General features: G+C 41.2%; 1 protein-coding gene across 2 annotated transcripts in view; it reads right to left on the bottom strand.

Moving 5' to 3' along the window:
• itpk1a (inositol-tetrakisphosphate 1-kinase a) overlaps window positions 1-22,936 on the bottom strand; it is a 237,623-nt gene that overhangs the window by 110,147 nt on the left and 104,540 nt on the right. The gene's annotated exons all lie outside the window — the stretch shown is intronic.

Raw genomic sequence — 22,936 nt, 5'->3', positions numbered from 1 at the left:
GCAAGATTTGACACTGCTGCATGTTCTAAAAAAAAGGCCCATTGGAAGAACTGCAAGCAGGGCCCCTTTTCATTCCTGTAAAGAGTGACGGACAGTGGTGGGGATCACTGCTCTGTCCTTAGGTCTCTCATGGTGCACCGGTGATCTCTTCCACACATTCCAACCAACTCACATCTTTTAGCCTCCTCGCCAAATCCAATAAGGTTGACATCAGGAACAGTATCAATTCAAGTCACTCTTCCACTTTCTCTTCTAAATAATGACTTTAGCTGTCCCCCACTGAATTTTCTCCTGCTTTCTCTTATGTTTTGGAGCAGCGCACTTTGTCTTTCTAAAGCCTTCTCATAGACTTCCTGCATTGGTCAATGCTTCTTACCTCAGTCCAATTGTGAAAAGGATCGATTCACTAGATTTTGAACCCAGTCACTGCTGCCTTGTAACAACATTTAACATGTATGGCCCATGACCTTTTCTCATTGTTATCCTATTCCAGCCTTCAAAAACAAGGGAATAGGTGTTCCAATATACTTTCTTTTGTCCTGCCTTGAACAACTCTAACATGGTGTTTCTCTATACACATATACAGGTAGTTCTCCTATAACACTGCAGTTGCGCTGCTGTACGGCACCATGTTATAAAAAAAATCATACAATACAAATAATGGGGCCTATGGGAAAAACAGGCTGAGGGGCCAAACACATCAGTAAAAATTGAATCAAAAATAGTAGTTAGCCTAAGACAAACTATATCACATCTAATAAAATCTTTAAATCATATTTTAATGAAATAATACAGTAAATGTAACACTAAAATCACTAACTACAACACTGTACCTTTCACAAAGTTCTTCACCAGTAAGCGCACAAGCTGACTGACCACATGATGCCGATGCGGAGTCCAGTCCTCATCCAGATTCTGCCCCAGTTTGAAATAAAGTTCCTTCTAAGTGTAGACTACAATTCCTACACTACAAATGTAGACTAGCAAAATGGTGTTGCTGTTCAGCTAATGCCGGGAATGGAATCACATAACAGCAAACAGGAGTTCGCTTTATAAAATAAAAACACTCACAATTCACAATTTGTGTTACAACAAAATCAAGTTTAATGAACGCGCCTTATAGGAGAACTACCTGTATTGGCATGTCTGCTGTATCTTTTTAAAAGTTTCTATCATATCAGTGTCCCAAGAGTTAGGTATCCAATCTAATTTTGCTGTATAGACAATAAAATGGAATTGAAAGGTTTGTGCAGAATCTACAAAAACGCAATTTGGAAATGCCATAACTCAAGTGTTCAAGATTCCAGCTTTCTTATTGGGTTTGAATTGCTGCTGGCCAAATTGTACGATGAATTGAGAAAACTGGAAGTATACACCAGGTCAGTTAGCATCTGACTAGACAGCTAACAGCTTCACATCCATGCAGAGACATAGCTACACCAAAACAACAATGATAGCCTGCATTTATGTAGCACTTTTAAAGATAATAAAACAAAACATGACACTGACCCAAATTAGAAGCTATTAAGGCAGATGACCAAATCCTTATTTTAAAAGGTGGGTTTTAATGAGCGTCTTAAACAATTGTGTGGTACTACAAAATCTGGAGTATTGTCTAAAAGGAGGTCACTTCAGCTCAGCTTTTTATCTTGCACTCATCAGGACAATTCACAAGAATACCAATTTAAAGGGGAAAATTAACATTCATTTTGCATGAGAGGAGACTGCTGATTGATTGGCAGGACTCCAATTGGTAGAGGTGTTGCCTTCAAGAATGCACCAATTAAATAACAACTGACAAGCATTGTTTAAATTTTAAACCAGCAAGATTGGTCATTGTGTTGCCCTGAGAAATGATCCAGCATGTGGCTGCCAGGCGTTTTATTGAACTGTTGTTTCATTGGTGTTTACCACTAAATAGGATGCTGCAGTCAAGCCAAAAAAAAAAGTGCTGCCTATCACACAAGCCTGTAATGTAGTGTATGAATTTATGTGCTGGTGTTGTGCCAAGTATGTAGGGTGGATGTCCCAAAGACTGGTGAATTGTATCTTGGCTGCTTGCAACAAGCAATGCATGATAGTATCCAACCAACCTGCACTTGAAAACTCATAACACAAAATCGAACATTAGATTCAATTCTGCAATTGGACAACATTTGCTAAGTAATCTGAAGCTTCCAAAGAATTACCCTGAAAACCAATCGTGGATTCAAGAACAGAAATACCTGGGAGAAAATCAGTTCTGAAGGGTCACTGAAACAAAAACATTAACTCAAAAACATTCTCTCCAAAAATGCTGTCAGTACTGCCGAGTTGCTCCAGCTATTTTTGTTTCTTTTTCAGATTTTTAGCATCCACAGTTCTTTGGGTTTTTAAAAAAATTAATTAAGGACAGTCAGTCGAACTTGGGGTGTGGTACACTGTACTGGAAGCTACATGTATGAGTGCAAATTGTCCTGGGTTTTTTTCCCCACAGACAGTAAGAACATATATATATATAGTCTGCACTTAGCTCCACTCAACCAAGGTATTTTCGACAGCAGCTTCCAAACCTGCAACCTCTATCACCTAAATGAACAAGGACAATGGATGGGTGGAAATTCACCTTTATGCCATGAACCATTTTCACTTGCAACTACATCATCTTCCCTTAACTGTGACTGGGTCAAAAACCTTAAATCGACACTAGTAAGGACAACATTTATTGCTCATCCCTAATTGATGATAATGAGTGTTTTTTTCAAACCACAACATGACATATGGTTTAAGCAGGGATTTTTGAAGTTCAACCCCTTAACAATAAAGTAACAGCTATGTAGTCCCAAGTCAAAATGGTGAGTTGCTTTGAGTGGCTTCCCACACATTTGCTGTCTTTATCCTTCTGGGTGTTAGAATTCATGGGCTTGCACCGTGCTCTCAAACAGCGTTGATAAGCACAGTGCATCTTGTAATTGGTATACACTGCAGTGCATCCACAATGGAGGAAGCAAATTCTGAAGTGGTGACTTGATAGAAGCATTTCAATTATGAGAGGCATGGATAGGATAGTAGTCGTGTTCCCAGGGCAGAAATTTCAAATACTAGGAGCCATGGGTTTAAGCTGAGAGGGGGAAAGGTTCAAAAGCAGATGTGCAAGGCAATTTTGTTTTTTTTTTAAACACAGTGGGAAGTAGGGCCTGGAATCCGCTGCCAGAGGAGATGGTCGAGACAATAGCAATGTGGAAGAGGCAGCTAGACAAAGGCATGAATTGGCAGGGAGTAGAGGAAGACGGACCATATGCAGGCAGATGGCATTAGTTTAAAATGGCATCATGGTCAGCACAATCATGGTGGGTCAAAGGGCCCATTCCTGTATTGTATTGTACTATGCTCGATAACTAAAGAGCCAATCAAGAGGGGAATCAAGAGGGTTTCTGGATGGCATCAAACTTCTTGAATGTTGCTGGAACTGCACCTATCCAGGCAAGTGGGGAATATTACATCACACTCCCAAGATCTCCAAAATGTGTACATTATTTTTTTTTAATTCCCCAGAATATTTTGAGAATCTGAGACAAATGGTCTCTACTATAAACAAAATAATATATATTTTTGAAACTAGTGACTTTCATAAAACATACTATATCATAAATTTCTCATTTCTGACACACGAGTTAGTACTAAGAAGGTCCCGCTGCTGAGAGACACAGTTCAACAAACAGACCAACCAGGGAGAGAAAAAAAATGGACTAGAACAAAATCTATGCCATGACTGGAAAATGTGACTGTTACTTTGTTGCTGAACTGGGCAGATAATGAAGCTTCCTCAAGCAGTCTTGGTGGCATTCAGAACATGGTGCATTAAGGCTCACAGTCAACAACTCATACTTCAACTCAAGTTTAATTTAGCTATCACTTGTGCTTGCTGACCCATGTCAGCTCCTCAATTTTAAACATGGGTTTGATTCCAGCCTTGGGTGACTGTCTGTGTGGAGTTTGCACATTCTCCCTGTATCTGCATAGGTGTCCTTTTGGTGCTCCAGTTTCCTCCCACAGTCCAAAAATGTGAAGGTTAGGTGGATTGGCCATGGTAAATTACCCCAGTGTCCAGGGATGTGCAAGCTAGGTGGATTAATGTCTCTGGCAAAAGGTCTTCATCAGGAATCATTCCTGGTGAAGGACTTTTGCCCGAAACATCGACTCTCCTGCTCCACGGATGCTGTCCGATCTGCTGTGCTTTTCCAGCACCACACTCTTGACTCTAATCTCTAGCATCTGCAGTCCTCACTTTCGCCAAGCTAAGTGAATTAGCCATGGTATACACGGAGTCTAGATTAGAGTGGTGCTGGAAAAGCACAGCAGGTCAGGCAGCATCCAAGGAGCAGGAAAATCGACGTTTTGGGCAAAAACCCTTCATCAGGAATGGACGTTCATCATTTCTGATGAAGGGCTTTTGCCCGAAACGTCGATTTTCCTGCTCCTTGGATGCTGCCTGACCTGCTGTGCTTTTCCAGCACCACTCTAATCTAGACTCTGGTTTCCAGCATCTGCAGTACTTACTTTTGCCATGGTATACGCAGAGTTAAGGGGATAGGGCAGCAGTCCGGATGGGATGCTCTTAGGTGGGTTGGTGCAGACCCAATGGCTTCTTTCTACACTGTAGGGATTCAATGATTCAGCTGCATAGATCCTAAACACACACTTCATCCTTGAAATTTCTCTGCCTTTCTCCTCCTTTAAGACATATTGTCAAGTCTGCCTCTTTGGCCACATTTTCTGCCCAATAATTCTTTGGATAACTCAGTGTCAAATTCTGTTTGATGAGGCTCCTGTGAGATGTCTTTGGATCTTTAAATGTGTTGAAGGTGCTATGTAAATATGAATTGTTGTTGTTGAGATAGTGGAGCTTGAAAACTGGGACCCATGTCCTGGATTATCAGTGACTTCTGTTTGACAACAGGGGCTTGTAGGGTCAGCCAGGCCGGAAATCGTCCTGCATTCTAGAAGCCTGTTAAGGCTCAAAACACATACAGAAAGCCTGTGGAATCAGAATTGAGCCAGTGATTAAATGCAATTCTAAACAGTGTGAGGCAATCTCACTCTAAGAATAATGGTGACCTGTGCTCACTCAAAGAGCACAATGTCCATGCTCACTGAGATCAACTTATTTTTTTCACAATATAAAATGACACAGTGGCCTTCACAGTACCATTACTGATATATTCCTGAGCTATTTGATGGTGCAGGGTATATACAGCTAAAATAATCTGACAAAATAACCAGAGAGTTACAATACTAAAAAGCTTTATTTCACTTTGTGCCTGGAATACATTGCCCAACAAAGAAAGAGGGGAGAGCAAATTCAACAGTAACATCCAAAAAAGAAATTATTGAGGAGGAAAGAATGACAAGGCTGTGGTTGACTATGGTTAAAGAGCAGGCGATTGGAACGAGCTATCAAAGGAATGATGCAAGCACGATGGATCTAATGATCTCCTTTTGTGTAGTATAAATTAATGGGCGGCACGCTGGCACAGTGGTTAGCACTGCTGCCTCACAGCACCACAGACCTGGGTTCAATTCCCACCTCAGGCGACTGACTGTGTGGAGTTTGCACATTCTCCCCGTGTCTGCGTGGGTTTTCTCCGGTTTCCTCCCACAGTCCAAAGATGTGCACGTCAGGTAAATTGGCCATGCTAAATTGCCCATAGTGTTAGGTAAAGGGGTAAATGCCCGGGAATGGGTGGGTTACGCTTCGGCGGGTCGGTGTGGACTTGTTGGGCTGAAGGGCCTGTTTCCACACTAAGTAATCTAAAAAAATTCATTATCCTATTACTACACAAAGTAATAACTCACTAAACAGTAACAAAAAGATCTAACGTCATTTTTAACCAGCTGAAAATCTTCCCAGTTGAGTGGCTGCTGATAAGGGTGAATTTTTAAACACAGCTGAAATGTTTTAAAACCATAAAAGGTATAGAAGTAGAATCAGGCCAGTCAACCCATCACATCTGCTCTACCATTTGATCATGGCTGATGCATTTCTCAACCCCATTCTGCTGCCCTCTCCCCATAACCCTTGATCCCCTTACTAATCAAAAACCTATCTATCTCTGTCTTAAATACATTCAACCACTCAGTCTCCACAGAGGCACCATGCTCTGGTTGAAAAATTCCTCCTAATCTCAGTTCTAAAGGGTCATCCCTTCACAGACGCTGTGCCCTTGAGTTCTAGTCTCCCCTACTAGTGGAGACATTTTCTCCACATCCACTTTAGCAAGGCCTTTCGGTATTCTGAAGTTTCAATCAGATCCACCTTATCTGCCTGAATTCCACCAAGTATTGACCCAGAGCCCTCAGTGTGACAATTCCTTCATTCTGGAGATAGCTTTCTTAAATCCCCTCTGGAACCCCTCAAAACACCAACACATCCTTTTAGATATGGAGCCCAAAACTACTCAGTATTCCAAATATGGTTTAAGCAGAACCTTCTACTGGAGAATTAACAGTTATATATTCTTGCCTGTGAGAGATTGTGGGGCTGGGAAGTATAAGTAGACGATTATTCAGCTTTTGGAATGATTGGGAATGAGGAGTTTGACCTTTTGCTGACACGTATAAATTTTGTTCCAAAAGGTAAATACATACTATGTATGTTCAGAATTATCGAGGAGAAAGTGAGGACTGCAGATGCTGGAGATCAGAGCTGAAAATGTGTTGCTGGAAAAGTGCAGCAGGTCAGGCAGCATCCAAGGAACAGGAGAATCGACGTTTCAGGCATCAGCCCTTCCTGAAGAAGGGCTGATGCCCGAAACGTTGATTCTCCTGTTCCTTGGATGCTGCCTGACCTGCTGCGCTTTTCCAGCAACACATTTTCATGTTCAGAATTATGACTAGTTGCAACAAGCTGTGCTGTAAAATGGCCATGATCCAAAATAAAAACCATTTATATCAACTTTAACTGGATCTATGAACATTGGACAAGATCTATGACCAGAATATAGGAGACCAATAATCAGTAGGTGAGGTTAAGGTCTGGCACACGTTGAGCAACTGCAGCTTCAGGATTGATACTCCTAGCAGCCTCCTTCAAAATGTTCCATCAATGTTCTTAACGTATTATGTGGACTGAAATGAATAATGATAAATAACCATCTTCAATGCTAAATTAAAATCAAAGGAAATCCACAGGTGGTATCCCTATTGTAAATTATTCAGAAATGGAGTGTAGGATCAAGCCATTATGAATTCTGTTTATCTGTGTGTATCAATAGGCCAAAGTTTTTATCAGGATACATTTCATGAAATGTGTACCATAGGATTTGGATTCAAGTGTGGAAAAAGGATTAATTATGCCTTTAAGAAGAACGACAGAGCATGTGTGTCAGGGACTAGGCCCTGGGATAAAGCAATTACTAACTTGCAACAGTGAACTCCTTTTCCAAGGATCAGCTTTTCCAACTAAAATGTTGAGTGTCAATAGATTTTACCTGTCATCTATACTTTCATGTCAGTGCCATTCTAAATGGCCTCCCCTCTTTCATCTCACCCATACCAATTTTTTCTCTTACAGGCCTGCAAGGGATACCCATTACAGGGAAGTCTTGGCCTCTCATATGCCTCAAAGTACATGGGGCAGTGCAGTGGCTCAGCGCTTAGCATTGCTGCCTCTCAGCACCAGGGACCCGGGTCCGATTCCAGCCTCAGGCGGCTATCTGTGTGGAGTTTGCACATTCTCCCAGTGTCTGCATGGATTTCCTCCCAGAGTCCAAAGATGTGCAAGTTAGGTGGATTACCCAGGCTAAATTGCCCATAGTGTGCAGGTTAGGTGGGTTAACCCTGGGAAGTGTGAGGTTACAGGAATAGGGTGGGATGCTCTTTGGAGGGACTTGATGGGCTGAATGGTCTCCTTCCACATGCCCTAAAGGTATTCTATGCATTGGCCTAATAATTAGTTGGAGGGTCCTCATTGAGGACTGCTGGACTAAAACACTCCACAGAATATGGAGTACATTTTATAAAGTGATAGCATCCAGTGTTGGTGCTGTAGGGGAAAGGAGGCATAAAGTACTCAGCACCAAGACAAGTAATGCAGGGATAACCTGTCAAATGTATCAAGTAGTTCAAAGTTGGTGAGAAGATTTGTAGCTCGGGTGCTCGTTGTTGTGGTTCTGTTCACCGAGCTGGGAATTTGTGTTGCAGACGTTTCGTCCCCTGTCCAGGTGACATCCTCAGTACTTGGGAGCCTCCTGTGAAGCGCTTCTGTGATATTTCCTTCGGCATTTATAGTGGTTTGAACCTGCTGCTTCCGGTTGTCAGTTCCAGCTGTCCGTTGCAGTGGTCGGTATATTGGGTCCAGGTCGATGTGCTTATTGATTGAATTTGTGGATGAGTGCCATGCCTCTAGGAATTCCCTGGCTGTTCTCTGTTTGGCTTGTCCTATAATAGTAGTGTTGTCCCAATCGAATTCATGTTGCTGGTCATCTGCGTGTGTGGCTACTAAGGATAGCTGGTCATGTCATTTTGTGGCTAGTTGGTGTTCATGGATGCGGATCGTTAGCGGTCTTCCCATTTGTCCTATGTAGGGTTTTGTGCAGTCCTTGCATGGGATTGTATCAAGTAGTTATGTGTGTTTTATGACTGGTTTCTAGGACAACATCCTGAAACAAAAACGTCAATTTCCCAGTGTTCACCCTGAATGAGCAATAATGCTCACGGGAGAATAACCGGCGGAGAATTACTTAAAGTATGGGGAGAAGAAATCCAAAGCAATCCTCTTTGAAGACAGAGGGGAAGTGATATTGCAATGATATTATTGTGCCTTTACTCCAAGTACAGCTACAGAGCACAAGCATAAAGGGTTATATCACAGTGACATCAAATCACGTGGAACTGCAGGATGTCTAGGGTTTCAGGAGTTCTCCTCCCAAAGTATCCCTCGTAAATTATTAATATTTACTAAAGCTGTTTACCTGATCTTACTACAATAAGCAAAGCTGCATGTTTGCTTACAAAGGAAAAAAAAAATAAAATGGCAACGTACATCAAAGAGAAAAATGTTCAACTGGCCACCCACCAAATCTCTCTTCTCCTAGCACAGGCTGTGACAAGATCAGGTACAACTGCTGCTTTTACATCTTTCTAAATTTACCTTGGGCTGTAAAACATTATTTCGCCCAGTCCTATGGGTGTCCTACTTGGCATGTTAGATTTTTAAAAAAATCACCCTCCCCTGCAAACCCTTTTTGAAAATCAGCAGGCATGGCAGTTGTGTAAGCAGGTGATATTCCAAAGCCTTTTCTTCCCTGTTCAGTTGACTAGATTTGACAAGTTTAAAATGCTGAAGTGTCTCCAGGGGCAATAACAAAAAACTGCACTTACAAAAACCCTCTTCAACTCCTCACTAATTAAATGTTTTATGGCCACTGGGAACTTACAGGCAGCCCAATTTGCACACAGCAAAGCTCTCACTGACACACACCGTCTGAGAGAAAAAAAAGTGAGGACAACAGATGCTGGCGATCAGAGTTGAGAGTGTGGTGTTGGAAAAGCATCTGAGGAGCAGAAGAATGCTGATGAAGGGCTTATGCCCAATTCCCCTGCTCCTCGGATGCTGCCTGACCTGCTGAGCTTTTCCAGCGCTACATTTTCTTCGTTTGATGTGGGTACTGGTTTCAGGGAAAAATGCTGCCCATGAGAATGTTGGTAGCCTTACATCTGCTTCGGGAAATGCAGGAAAGCACTCGACAAAGGGGGTGGGGGGTGGTTTGTTCAGAAGCATTGGGGACATTGGTTCTTAGTGTCAATAAGGTGTTAATAAGGTGATAACATTTGTTCACCTGTGGAATGTATGGCAGTACTTCCTCCTCACATCAGAGGCTGGAGGTGCGCCAACACATTGGGATGTCAGATAACTAAATTGTTGGTTAATATCAAAGACTCGCAACAAAACTCATTCAATAGAAAAAGAACTTGTAATTTAATAAACTGTACGGCACATGCACATGATAGAACAATCCTGATACATTTTCATGTACACTGCACTGAGCAGATTTGAATTTATGAAGCTCGGCTCACTCATCTTGACTGTTCTCAGAAGTGAATGTGTTATTACACTTACCGGTTAGGAAAACAAAGGCTGAAAGTTGGAAGATGTTCATGTGTGAGTGAGAGAGAGAAAACATTCTTCTATAAATTACACTCACTGACTGGGGCATTCAAGGGACAGAGAGCCAGAGAGAGAGAGACAGAGACAGAGAGAGAGAGACACATACAGAGAGCGAGACACAGAGAGAGCGAGAAAAAAAACAGAGAGAGAGACAGACAGACAGACAGACAGACAGACAGACAGAGAGAGAGAGAGAGACACACAGACACACACACACACACACACACACACACACACAGGATGGAACCTCGTGGAAAGATTAATCTTTTATGGTCTGATTTGAATGAACACTGGCACGTCATGGATTAAATGTGTGTTGTTCCCTAGAGCTTGAGATCCAGGCATGTTATGAATTTAAGTTGCATTTTGGGAATCGAAGATGATCTTAAAAGAAACAGCCATTTTGTAAGACAATGATACTGGACACGTTAGCTGAGCGAGATGACCCCGTGACCTTTCTCACATAGTTTATACTAGTCTCTCATTATAATGTACTATCCAAAGCAATTGACCATTTGGCCTGGCTGGATCAAGGTTTCCCACTTTGATGTGCGTGTAGCTTAATTAGTCAAACATACTCGGCGCTCTCAATGAGTTTCTCTTGCTCTGCAGACTTTTGCCATTTTATTGCTGTTTATCTGATTAAGAACATTTAGCATTTTTAAAAATTTAATACCAATTTCTGTAGAATGACAGCTTGTTTGCAGCAATAAGGGGAGTGGCCTGAGACAGCTCTTATAAATAAGAGCTGGCACTGCTGTTTTGCGAAAAGGTTTTAGAACCTTAGATACTTACAAGTCAGGCTTGAGCTATGTTATAGTATAGCATTGATGCCATTGGTAAATAAAAAAGGTAATAATTTAAACTAAACGGTCTGTAAGAGTTTTATATTCCAGACTACCACAGAGTATGATCTCCGGGATGAAACAACAGAGGCTACAGGTGGAGTCCATCTGGGATTCCCTGAGCCATCTTGAATAGGGACTTTATCACCCAGGAATATAAACTCTCCAAATCTTCAAAAAGAGGTTGGAGAGGAGTTTCATTTAGCGTCTCATCCACATGGTTGTAGCACTTTTCCCAATAGTGCCACCTTAGGTTGTATACATGTGTCTTCAACCCATGATTTTCTAATTCCGAAGTTTACTCAGTGACATTAAGGAAAGAACAAATTTATCGAGAATAGCCATCAAATTCAGAAAGGCAAAAATGCATCATTGCACATGTGTGTGTGTGCGCGTGTGCGTGTGTAAAAATGTAATGAAGATTGATAAACCGTTTTATTTCGTGCAGAGATTATCACTTGACTTTTATTTGTTGTATATCAGCATTGTAATGATGACATATTCCCATCCGCTCGAGTATATTTACTGTTCAGTAACCACAATTCAAAAATCACAACTAATCGGACTGTTCAAAAAGTAAACCACTTGGTTGGGGAAACCAAAATAGCCATTTTGCTGAAACTCATAATCCTGGGATTAAAGAAAAGTGGCTAAAATACATGTTAACTGTTAACTACTGGGAACTGATGTCATCCTGCATTACATTGGTTCAAAGAGCAATCAGGGCAGTCATGTTAAGTGCCTGGAATTAGTCAGAACTTGTCACTATTCATATCAATCAAGTCTGTGGACTGAACTCAGAAAATTAAGGAATGAAGCTAGGTTTCCAGAATCATTTGGAACATAGCTACTGTATTGGCAGAAGAGAGACACATTACAAGTGAGACATCTTGATGTAATGACTACATTCATTTAAAGCGAATAAGCTCAACAAACTAGAAGCTACAGGAATGCAAGTTGGACATGAAGAATGATGACACCTCATGCCCTTCTAATCCAGTAACGGGTTCAAAATATTTTAGCCTGATGAAAAAGCAGCTTGTATTGCGCAAGGACGACCTCCTTAAAACACCAGGGGTTATATCCATTAGGACCAATGTTCCCTCTAACCTTTCTTTGTTGTGCACAGCCTGTTTACTAGAGCCGTATGGTATATTCACTCACAGAGAACATTGCTGCAGAGGTATTCCAAATCACTTAGACTGTGCAAATAGCAGAAAATCCAGAAATAATCCCTGGCAGTACATTCAAAAATTACTTTCAAAAGTTCAAAGAGCCATTAGTTTTTGAATCCAAGTATTTCCTACAGGGTAGTGTTTAAAATGTACCTAGCTTACAAAAAAAAATTGACAGTCACAGTAAGTATGTATGTTCACAAGCAGATCCTTTACTTCAAAATGCTTTCTGGGGGAGAAAAGAATCAGGCAGAAAAAAAACATTGGACCATTCAACCAGAGTTCCACAATTAGGCAGGAAAAGGAAGTCAGCTTCCACTTTAGCTGCTGTTTCTCCGATAGTTTAACTTCCAGGTACTAACAATGTTAATGGGGACGGGACCAACACAGGGTTGGATTTTGTTTGATATTATTTTAATGCAGACCAGGCCACTGCCAGAGGCCTTGCTGTTAGTGGCCTCACAGGGACTGATGCTACTCCACTACAAATAAATACAACCAAAATGATTCACCAATTCCCCAATTTCTTTTGCTAAAGTTTCATCATCTGGAAATGGAAGTGGAATCAAATTTGGCAATAGCCAGAGGATGTAAAATGCACAACTGGGGGTGGGTGGAAGCATTATCAATAGCCAACTATAATAGATTTGGTGCAATTATCATTTAAGGGAGTATTTAATGAGTGCAATCAGACTCTCCTATTCTGGAAGTGTATGGCTCTCTCCATAAAAAAAACGCTTGTGGCATGGTCTATACTTCTGGACCTTTTTTTTTAAACGAATCTGCCTCATCCCGTAAATCTGCTGTGGACCGCATGCCCCTCACCTCCCTCAGCTTTAGTTCCAAGTTCAGACTAGTTAATCCTTCAACTGCATGAAATAAAATACCTCCTTTTACAAAAGAAAAACTGTTTACAAAAAAGCTGAGTGTAGCCGAATTGATGAAAATCATCAACCTGTAGGCTTTGTTTAAAATGGAGAGAAAACAGTAATAATAGAAATTACTAGAATGGAAATCACATCAATAAAACTAACTCTGTGCTCGCAGTTTAAAGCCAGTGAATTCCAATTCATTTGCTAAGAAGTGCATTAACTCCATGAGTATTTTTCTAAAGTGCAGACAAAAATGCTCAATTGCCAGACCTCCTTCCCGCATAGTTTAATTGCCCCTGTTGCTTTAAAAATAAAACTGAAGTCTACTTGCTGACTTCAAACATCCTCATATCTCCAGATAAAATGACTAAAGGATGCAGCAATAGGCTCGTGAAGTATTCAGAGATACTTAAGGACCTTTGACACGACAGAATAATTCATCCCAGATTATAAGAGCAGGGACGTTCTGGTAGAGCTATACAAAACTTTACTTAGGCCACATCTGGAATAGTGTGTGCAGACTATAGGACAGAGGGGGGGTGCAGAGGCAACTCACCAGGCTGTTTCCTGGGATGCAGCAGTTTAGCTTTGATGGGAGGGTGGATGCACTCTGGCTGCTTCTTTTGAGCAGAGAAGGTTGAGAGGGGCCTGATGAAGATGTGAAGGATTATTGGAGGGGATGGTCAGGGTGGATAGGAAGCAGCTGTTCCCTTAGTTAAAAGGTCAATAATGAGGGAAATGACTTTAAAAGGTGAAGGGCAGGAGGTTTAGGGGGGACTTAAGGAAAGATATTTTCACCCACAGCATGATGGGAATCTGGAATGCTCTGGTGGTAGAAGTGGGAAACCTCAACATTTTAAAAAAAAAATACATGGATGAGCATGTGAAATCTTATAACTTTCAAGGCTATGGCCAAGTGCTGGAAAGTCAATGTAATGTAGGAAAGTTGGGACAGACTCAATGGGCTGAAGGACATCTTTTGTGCAACCTAACCCACAGGAAGCCAAAATAAAAACACAAGAACACAACCACTTTTTATTTCCTTCTTATCTCATTCTTTCTTTACCCAAATAAATTCACTCTCAGAGTCTATGCATCCACCTATTTGCCAGTTGACACTATGGCAGGTCTTTGCCATTTATTTCTCTCCTGCTCTTCTTCAGAGGAAGGGCATGCAGTACAGCTCCTTGAGCCAGTTCTGCAATTCAAGATGATCATGGCTTGTCTTCAACCTCAATGCCACATTTCCACCTGACCTATAAACCTTTGTTCCTCTAGGTGTTCAAAGAGCATGAGGCACAAATGACATCACAAGCTTGGAATCATGCTCTTCATGATGTTATTAAGAATCATAGAAAAGAATCTCAGAAATTTACAGCACAAAAGAGAATAAGCAATCCAGCCCAACCCATTTTTTCAGCTCTTGATCCATATCTGTAGGACGTGAACGTTTTTTAAAAAATCTGAGCGTTTCTGTCACCATCAACTTTTCAACCAGTGAGTTTCCTGCACCTTTTGAATGAAAAAGATTTTTCTTCCCTGCTGTGTCAAGTAACAATTCCAAACTAACTGTATTCAATCTTGCCTCATTGCTAGAATTCCCCTATCTTGGCAACATCTTTGCAAGTTTCATTTTTCCTAGTGCAATCATATTCACTAGCTATGTGGTGACCATGGCAGTATGCATCTGTGGCCTAAATAGTATTCACTACAGTTCAAGCATAACATCGCTGCTCTCACATTCTATACTTCAGCTAATAACCCTCATCATCTCTCTTACTCATGCCCAACGATTTTTACAGATCTATGGACATGCATTCCAAGATCTCTGTATTTTCCAGTTCTCTGCCAGGTACTGTCTATTCCTTTGCTTTGCTTGTCCTTTGCAAGTGTGTTACTTTACTTTTCTGGATTTAACTACAGTTTGCCAATCCTTTTTCCACATGAGCAGTCCATCATAATGTTACAGTCTACAGCTTTCTTTCTTGCTATTAACCACATGATCGTTTTTTGTATCACCCATAAACTTCTCAATCACACTCCCTACATTTAAATTTCAATCAATAATTCATAACAAACATAAAATACAAGGGGCCTGGTAGAGAGCCCCACAGAAGCCCACTGCCTTCCAAGCATTAGAATCCCAACAGCCATTATCACCATTCACATCTTGCCTCGGAGCCAATGCAGTATCCAACTTGCCAATTTCCCTTGCATCACATGAGGTTTTGCTTCTCTCTTACCTATCTGGTCTTTCAGCAGTTTGAACTTTTGTGACCTTTAATGTACCTTTGAAACATTTTTGCAAGCATCTACCCAGAAGTTCAACCCCAAGGTTAAGAGAAACAGATCAATAAAGAACCTAATCATCCAAAGTCTTTTTTGTCCTCAACCTTTATTAATATTTGAGATTACTATCATTGGAATTTAACCTCATTTTATTACCTCTGATACAATCTTCTCACTACTGCAGCAGGAAATAAGTAGCTCAATGTGCAGCACTCTAATCCCAGTCACAAGGCTGTGGGTTCAGTCACTGACTTGAATTAATAAAAAAAACCCACATCAATACTCTCGTCACCACTAACAAAGCACCACACTGTCAGAGGTGCCATCTTTCAGAGATGTTAAACATAGATCCTATCTGTTCTGAAGTGGATGCAAAAGATACGATAACGCTATTTCCAAGAAGTAACTGGTTGATATCTGTCATAAATATAACAGGTCATTATCACATTGTTGAATGTGGGAGCTCACTTTGCACAGGTTAGCTGCTCTATGTTACAGCAGTGACTACGATTCAAAAGGACTTGACTCCCTGCAAAGCACTCTGGGACATCCTGAGGTTATGAAAGGTGTAACTTCAATGCAAATCTTTCTTGGGTGGAACGGTGGCAGCTAGGACTAGCTTGCTAAAATTGGTGAAATCCCAATTTTGTGGAAGTCATGGGGTTAACTGCAAAATCTAATGCAACCACAAAGTGTCACATTCCAGGGAATCATGTTGCCAGGCACAGCACAGGCTCAGGAAAAGTACATCCATCATGACAACAAGGAAAAGATCTCTCTTTATTTCATCCACCTGATTCACCTCTCACTTTAAGCAAAGCACATCAATCTAAGCTAATATAAACTCAGCAGCAATTAATAAACAGGGAATTAAAATTAACTCAGGAGGGCGAAGGAAAATTCTATGCATTTTGCACAAGTCCTCTTTTCCCTAAAACCATTAAGCTTTGAGCTAGTAGGATAAGGCAAGCCCATTTTTGTTTTCCCGAGCGGGGAAAATATTTTGTACATTGTCGGTCATAAACATTATATATCCAAGCCCACAAAGACCACATCAATGTTGATCCTGAACCAACCTCTTAATTACAACACAGCTGTAAAGCTCTCCTTTTTAGGAAGTGGTTTGTACTGTACATGCTGCCAATTTTGTCTGACTAAAACAGATCTCGACTAGCGAGCTATCAAAACAGAAAACTGAATGCTCGATCTCAAAACCATGCATACAAGAAAGAAGCAAACTATTCTTCTTCAAAGCAGGAAAACACACTACAGGGTCACTGTCTGGTTATGGAGGGATGATGGAAAAAAGGGTCTAGATTGGGATTGCAATATTTAAGTGGCTAGACATTAAAGGTCCTTTTTTGACCTGCATTTAGCTCTAATGCAATTTCTACACCATCACTGGGGAGTGTGCGTGAAGTAGTAGTAAATGAACCATCAGAAATGCTCCTCTGGGGTATATGGTTAGCTTTTCATTTTAGCTCTCCAACCCCCCCCCACCCCACCAAACCATTCAGCACTCTTGACTTATGTTGCGTTACTTTGATGTATAGGAAATAGGAGCTGAAGTTGATTTTCCGAACCTGCAACATTGTTCTGCCATTCTTCATAATCACGGCTGACTTACTACCTCAACGGCACGGTGGCTCAGTGGTTAGCACTGCTGGTTCTCAGCACCAGGGATCCAGGTTTGATTCCTGCCCTGGGCAACTGAGTGTGTTGAGTTTGCACATTCTCTTCGTGTCTGCGTGGGTTTCCTCCCACAGGTCAGATGAATTGGTGCCCATACATTGCCCATTGTTTTATGTGCATTAGTCTGGGGTAAACATAGGGTAGGGGAATGGGTCTGGGTGGGTACTCTTCAGAGGGTCGGTGTGGACTTGTTGGACCGAATGGCCTGTTTCCACACTGTAGGTAACCTAAAAAACTCTTTCCTGTATGCTCTTTTTGAGCGAATCTGCCCTAATGATATTTACTGCAGAAGCCCAGGACATGAGTTCTGTCTATCAGTGGGAACACGCTTATCCCATGGGTTCAGCTGGTTTCACATTGATTCCCTGGTGCAATGGTTCCCAATAATTCCTTACAGTTTTATTTAAAATCCCAGATGAAAAAGTGCTGTGATACTCTCTTGCTTTTTGATGGATATTTCTGCCTTGAAGGGAAGAATTGTTTGAGGCGAATGGCGTGAAGTCAACTGCTTTCAGTCTGGGAAAGACAAAGCGGAATAATTTCTGAATGGAGAGTCTCATCATCATGGGGAAGAAACAAGATTTGGGTGGCTGTGTCCGCAAATCATTTCAAAGTGGGTGCTGAGTTGCAGGTGACGAAGACTGTGCAGTTGGAAAAGCACAGCCAGTCAGGCAGCATCTGAGAAGCAGGAGAGTTGACATTTCTGGCATAAGCCGGATGAAGAATCTATGCTCGAAACGTCGATTTCTCTGCTCCTCAGATGCTGCTTGACCTGCTCTGCTTTTCCAGCGCCACAATCTTCGAGTCTGATTTCCAGCATCTGCAGTCCTCATTTTCTCCTCGCAGAGTGGCAGGTGTGAATCAAAAAGGAAAATGGCAATGTTTATTTCGAATACAGTGAAATATCAAAAGCAGGAGGCAAAAGTCACAGTTGCTCAGGTACCATCTAGAGTTCTGCTTTCAGTTTTGGGTACCATAACTCAGGAATAAAAGACAATAATTTATTGTTCAATATTTCTTCCTTCTTGCCTTGTTGGGAAGGAAAATGGCTTTTTATTCCTGTATGCACTTCCTTTTTCTGTGACAAGATTTCTTGGTGGAGGTTGGTACAATTAAGACATGTAAAAGGCATCTGGATGGATATATAAATAGAAAGGGTTTAGAGGGATATGGGCCAAATGCTGGCAAATGGAAGTGGGTCAGTTGAGGATATCAGCTCGACCTGGACGAGTTGGACCAAAGGGTCTATTTCTGTCCTGTATGACTTGGACTGGGTAGCCACCGATTTATCTGGAAACCTGTCAATGTCAGCTTCTAAGCAAAACATGCCATGGCAGTAACTTGCTAGTTTATACCATGTCAGTACTGGTTTTAAATGTTTTTGACTAAATGGTAATGTTTAACCAAAGCTTTTTTTATGTTATTGTACCATATAGAATATCTTTGAGCAGCTAGAGGTTTCACAATTAGCACCCTTAAGGGAATGACACTGGTTCTCTGTTGCTTTCTCTACATAGGCCAATAGTTTGTCTGGTTGTTACAATGACAAGCAACACTTAATGACACTCAGACACAGAGTGGGCCGCTTGTCAATTTCATTGGTGGAACCTGCTGCTCTTTTTATTGGTCACTTGTCACCAAGACCTCATATGGACAATATCCTACATAAATGTGTTTGTCTTTTAAATAAAAGTTTAAAAAAAGAAATAAGAGGAATTCAACTGTCCAAACCACTGCATGTTTCTTTTTAATCATCCATGTGACAGAGTACATCATTAATCAAATTCCAGATAAGTTTTAGAGGAGCAAGAAATAGGCAAAATGGCCGATCCAGAACTGCTCCCAGTCACTTCTGGGGGAAGCAGTTTTGAGGCTCACCATAGAATCACAGAAAACTCAGCCAGAAGCCCACGTATCCATTATTAGAAACAGCTGACATATCAGTTTTCAATGCCATAATTCCATTTGTGCATTACTATGAAGGTTTAGATTTCTTTTGTTGAAACAACTTAAATCTCAAAGTGAGACTTTGGCAAACTGCCTGATGAAAGGCATTATTCAGTGCAAATTTGCTGAATATCTGCATTTGGATGAAGATATTTTTTCCTCAGTTTGTTCACAGAATGTGGCTTTGCGAGCTAGGTCATATCACCCATCCCTGATTGCCCTAGAGAAGGCAGTAGTGAGATGTCCTCTGCAGTTCCCCGCACGCTTCCCTCAAATCGATCCAAAACTCCCTCAGAAAAAGGGAATGGAATTACAAAAGACTTGCAGTGTCACCATTTAATCCAAAGGAAGGTCTGCACTTCCCAGAAAATCCTTGGAATGTGTTGATCTGCTCCCTGGTGTGGGACAAAGTGAAGCTCTGAGAGCTCCTTGTGAACTTCATTCAGAATCACGAAATGGATCATCAAAGCAAGAGTATCTGGTCTTCATGTTATTAAAAGGCCTTGGAAGCACTGGAGAAGGTCCAAAAAGGTTTCACTGGAATGATACCAGAACTCTGAACTCACGAGTATCATATGTTGGGGCTATTCTCTGTCAAAAACGAAAGACTGGACAGAAGTCTATAAAGTTGTGAAACATTTTGATCAACAGGTAGAGAGTCAGTAAACAGAATTTTACCACCTTTGACATGTTTTTGAGACCAGGACTAAAAGTGGCTCCCAAGTGCCTGGCCACTCATCCAGTTATGCAACTGAATTGAATTGAATTAGCTTATTGTCACATATACTCAAATGAGTACAGTGAAAAGTTATACAACTCTTCACTTATAGCACCATCTTAGTTCTAAAGTTACCTCGGTATAATAATGTAACCAACACACAGCACCATCTTATGTATGGAGTACCTAGTTACAATCCTTGGTGTAAAATAGAGCAATGAAGAAAAGAAATCTCACCAGAGATGCCCATTTAGGGGGCTGCTTCTGGAGAACAACTGGTACGGACACCCAGGTGACTCTACTCTGATGTCCAGAGATCGAAATCGACCCTCTCCCATCACCTTCCTATCACAGATTTGCCTTGCATCAAAAGGTTGTTCAAAAAAAGGACTCGGTTGGGGGGGGGGGGTGTAGCCAAACTGTATTCATCAAATGGTGTGATGAGGAGGAGCCAGTGTTGGACTGGGGTGGACAAAGTTTAAAAAAAAACACACCAACATCAGGTTCCAGTCCAACAGGTTTATTTGGAAGTACAAGCCTTTGGAGCGCTGCTCCTTCATCATGTAGCTCGTGGAGTAGGACCATAAGACACACAACATATAGCAAAACATCATAGTGTCATACAACTGACACGATAGAAGAATAAAAGAGTATAGGAGTTGGGAGGTCATGTTGCATATAAAACCTTAAATTATCTTGGAATGCAAATTGAAAGAAATTCTGGGATTTACATATTAATGAACCAAAACCTGCAAACCATTCTAAAAGATGAAAGAAAGACTTAACATCAATCGAGATTTGTTCAATAGATCACATCGGTTGTAGGATATTATGATGTTTTGCTATAAGTTGTGTGTCTTATGGTCCTACTCCACAAGCTACATGATGAAGGAGCAGCGCTCCAAAAGCTTGTACTTCCAAATTAACCTGTTGGACTATCACTTGGTGGTGTGTTAGTCTATGATGCAGTCATGTAGGCTTGTACTAAGATGAGTTTGCAGTCAAGTACTGGTAAATACAAAGAGTTTGGCAAAAATGTCAGGGATTACCTTGTACTTAGGAGGAACCGTTAAAGATATGTTCCCCGTGAGCTTCCATCTGTCTTTCCTCATCTAAAATGTAGCAATATATCCCTCTATTCCCTGTCTCCATGCCTGATCCAGCTTACCATAAATACAGCTACATTAACCACTCTCTATGCTAGCACAGAGCACATCCTCACCACTCTTTTGGGTAAAGGACATTCTCCTGAATTCCTTTTCAGAATTTTTTTAGTTACCATCACTATAGTGATCGTCTCATTTGGGTTGGCCTCACATTTTGGTTAGCCCCACAGGAAGAAACCATGTTTACAGACTTAGATGAAGAGAAGTGGGCAGAGGCTGGAGTGAGTCATAAACATTGGTGCAAACTAGTCATGCTAAATATCTATTTCTTTGAGTCAGAGATGTACAGCACAGAAACAGACCCTTCGGTCCAATTTGTCCACGCTAAACAGATATCAGAAATAAATCTAGTCCCATTTGATAGCATTTGGCCCACATCCTGCCAAACCCTTCCTATTCATATACCCATCCATATGCCTTTTAAATATTGTAATTGTACCAGCCTCCACCACATCCTCTGGCAGCTCATTCCATGCATGCACCACTATCTGCGTGAAAAAGTTGCTCTTTAGGTCCTTTTTAAAATCTTTCCCATCTCACCTATGCCCTCTAATTTTGAACTCCACCACTCCAGCAAAAAGACCTTGCCTATTTACCCTATCCACACCTCTCATGATTTTATAAACCTCTAAAAGGTCACCCCTCAGCCTCCGACGCTCCAGGGAAAACAGCCCCAGCCTATTCAGTCTCTCCCTATAGCTCAAATCCTCCAACCCTGGCAACATCCTTGTAAATCTTTTCTGAACCCTTTCAAGTTTCACAACATCCTTCTGATAGAAATGAGACCAGAACTGCACCCAAAAGTGGCCTAACCACCATCCTGTACAACTGCAACATGACCTCCCAACTCCTATACTCTTTTATTCTTATACTTGCTTTCAAGTCTCTCCATTTCTTTGCCCCTCCATATCTCGGTCACCACCTCCAACATTGCTGGCCATGGTCTAGGTCTCAACTTTTAGATTTCTAGGTCTCAACTTTTAGAAATCGCTCCGTACACTTCTTAGCCTCGCAGTCTCACTGAACATCTTTAAGACGCTCCTTAATCTCCAACCCTTTGGTCAGCTGACCCAGTATCTCCTTTCTTGTTTCAACATTGTTTCATGATGCTTTGATGAAGTGCCTTGGGACATTTTATTACATTGAAAAGGTACCAAATAATTATCTGTTGGTTCTGTGCTGCAGATAGCACACAAGACTATTGAGTATATATTTTCATCAGTCAAGTGGTCATTTTTACCTAGTTCAATCTGAGTAACAACAAAATCTTCTGAAAACCCCCATTTGATGCCGATTCCAGTGAACACTAACACACAAATAGAATATCGCCACAAACCCAATTTTTCAACTGCATTCTAATGAATCCCCAAGACATTGCATTGCTTTACAATTGCATTGCATTCCTCCTACAAGGAGGAATACCTAGCATACAAAGTCAATACAAAAGAACCTAAAGGGAGGCTGGAAATGGAAAAATTGTGAGATACCTAATAGACTGCTTAGCATACAGAATGATTTCTGCCAGGATTGCTCAGCACTATCACCTGAAGATTGAAGGTTACTTTCTATACACTGTACACTCCAAATTTCCTCTTTCAATGCCACTGAATCATGACATGGTCTACAGCTATTTCCTTCCATATACCATGGGTATGTTTCTGGATCAACCATCTAAGAATGATAATTCAAAGTTTTGACTTGCCATGCACTTCCATTTGACATAACCCAACCTCTGCCATACAGCTCACTGGTTAACTGAGGCTTAGGCCAGCAAAACGTATTCTACTTACTTTAAGTTGGTTCACTAAAACAACACACCCCTCCCCTTCCTTCCCACTATCCCTCATGACTACTAAGTGGGCAGATTCCATACCTCCCAAAAAAAGGATAAAGTGGAAGAATACTTCTGGGAGCATCACAAACTGTTAATGAGTGACATTGTGTTTTGCCATAGAACTGAACAAATAAACTTTGACTCTTATTTGTGGGGTCATTTGGCACAAAGTTTCTCCTCCACCAGATCCTACAGGAGAGGCATCGAAACAGGGCATTGTCATCCATCGTCTGGAACAAGTGAGATGGAAG

This window comes from Chiloscyllium punctatum, chromosome 4 (assembly GCF_047496795.1).
Source record: "Chiloscyllium punctatum isolate Juve2018m chromosome 4, sChiPun1.3, whole genome shotgun sequence".
Classification (NCBI taxonomy): Eukaryota; Metazoa; Chordata; class Chondrichthyes; order Orectolobiformes; family Hemiscylliidae; genus Chiloscyllium; species Chiloscyllium punctatum.
Note: the sequence above shows the minus strand (reverse complement) of the source record. Positions and strands in the feature narration are given on the sequence as shown.